The sequence below is a fragment of the Echinops telfairi genome, unplaced genomic scaffold (genome assembly GCF_000313985.2).
Source record: "Echinops telfairi isolate 266 unplaced genomic scaffold, ASM31398v2 ScPeMD7_7469;HRSCAF=8507_0, whole genome shotgun sequence".
Classification (NCBI taxonomy): Eukaryota; Metazoa; Chordata; class Mammalia; order Afrosoricida; family Tenrecidae; genus Echinops; species Echinops telfairi.
The window spans coordinates 45,141,243-45,143,717 of record NW_022111372.1 but is presented as its reverse complement, the minus strand read 5'-3'; positions in this window follow the sequence as shown (position 1 = coordinate 45,143,717).

Here is a 2,475-nt window from a genome sequence, read left to right as displayed (position 1 = left end):
GAAAAGCACGTTGACGTCATTGCTCAGAAGAGAGAATTCTATCTAAGCCAACTGGAAACACCTCAAAGAGTAAGCAAAAGCGTCCTTGGAGCCGTCCTTGAAGACTTGCTCTGCCCGAGGGAAACTGTGGGCAGAGAGTCTGTGCCAAGCTGAACGGCGGCAGGCTTCTAGAGGCTCATTTTCAGAGCACAGCAGAACAACGGAGACCCCAAGGTTGAAACCTTTTCTGGAGCTTGTAAGAAGCTCCTGGGCAAAGATGTTCATTTTGAATTCCCAGAGTTTCGATTGCAAACAAAAATGACTGGATAAAATATTATTCGCAAAAAAACGAAAAAAGAAAAGACTGCAGCCCAGGCAACCCTATGGAGCAGCGCTGTTTACCATCGACTGGTAGTCTCTGAACTGGAATTAACTTGATGGCATGCACAAGACAGAGAGATGGGGATGTTTGTCTGGGAGGGCCTATGGGGCAAAACCCCATAAAATCTCTCCACAAAAAAGCAGGAGAAAGAAAAGTTTTATTTTTGAATAAGCATTAAATCAGAATATGCCATATCACATGCAGTCCTCTAAAGAAATGACAAATACAGACTCTGAATAGATCTATTACACTCATGTTGAAGATGAAATGAGTGATTTTCTAATATATTTATGCCAGATACCTGAAGTTATACTAATCTCCTTCCAGGAAATGGAGTTAAGGATGTGGTTTTGACATAGGGCCAAAACTCTCATTGCCATTAAGTCACTTCTGACTCAAAACAACCCCAGAATAGATCTGTTTCTGTGGATTTCTGAGACTAACTCTTTGCAAGAGGAAGAAAGCCTCATCTTTCTCTCGTGGAGTCCAGTGACTGATGATTTCTAACTGCTGACAGTGTGGTTTGCAGCACTATGTGGAACCTATTCTGTCAGCCCCCTGAGATAGAGCAGGTGAGCACTAATAGATGTTGTTTGAGGCCAAAGTCATTTCCTTATTCAAGGGTGGGGAATATCTGGGCTGCAGGCAATATAAAAAAAAACAAACAAAACCCACTGCCATCCTGAGATAGTGACTTATAGTGACCCTAATTGAACAGGGTAGTGTAACTCCTGTGAGTTTCCAGACTGTAACTCTTTCTACAGGAGTAGAAAACCTGGTCTTTCTCCCTCAGAGGCTTGTGGTATCTAACTGCTGACCTCGTGAATTGCCTCCCAATGCATAACCACAACATCACTAGGAATCCTGCAGAAAATATGAGTCCTGCAAAATCATCAATACCATCACACATCACATGCCTCACCAAAGAGAAGCGAGCTCCAAGCATTACATTAGTACTGAGTTAGTTAAATGTTTGACCAATATCCTGATAATGATGTTATAAATGTCTACATGGCCCTTGGCAGGAAAAAACGTTCCCCACACCAGCATATAATTAACTGTGTGGCTATATTTCCCTGAGTCCCTTGTATCCAGCGCCATCTTGTGGAATTTTAGTATGTTGAACTGAAATTCCCAGAATCTTTCAGGTGCTAAGGGAACCCTTAAATACCTGGATCCCAGTGTGATCAGGGAAACCATCTTTATTATTATTTTAGCTATTTTATTTACATAAAATTCACATATTACACAATTCAATGCTTTAAACCTTAAAAGGAGTTGTGCAAATATCATCACAATCAATTTTAGAACATTTTCTTCCTTGTACTCATTAGCTCCCTATCTCCCCTAACATCCTCTGCCATAACCCTAAGAAACGGTAAGCCCAGCTACCATCTCTATAATCTACCTATCCTGGATTTTCACATAAATAAAATCATACGAAAACAGAGTAACCAAAAAAACCAACAATAGCAAAATAAAAAAGGAAAGTCTCAATTGAAAAGAAAGAAAACAATAAAAACTAGAAAAATATATAAAATGGGTCAAAGGGGAGAACAAATGATAAGGTGTTAATTTTTAACCTAACTGTATCTGTATTCATGCACTTTCCAATGCACTTTGTCTGATAGCAAGACTATTCACATCCCTGGTCAAGGGGAAGAGGAAATTATCTGGCGGCGTGCTCCACTTGGGGACACTGAAGTTGGATTTGGGGCTTTCATTGTCTTCTGCAAACCGGGTGTTCCAAATTTAAGCTCTAGTACCCCTTCTCTGGTCATGGATTTCATTATTTACAATCCTTGGATCAAAGCTTGTGTGCATTTTCCATGTGGGCTTAGCTACACCGCATTTAGATGGCTGCTTATTTTAAGCAAGGCTTTAAGACCTCAGGTGCTATTCTTTCTGATAGCCAGACACCACGGGCTTTCTTCACCACACTCGGGGGAAGCCATCTTCTTGACCTCACTAGCCTTTCCTCCAGAGCCCCAAGTAAAGTTCTCCAGTGTTGCCTTTGTGTCTTTACAGAGTAATTTTTTCTCTTGGTAAAGGACCAGAACCTAATCCCGGTTACAGAGTTTGGTGAGCCAGCCAGGAGAAAGAGGATCCCAAAA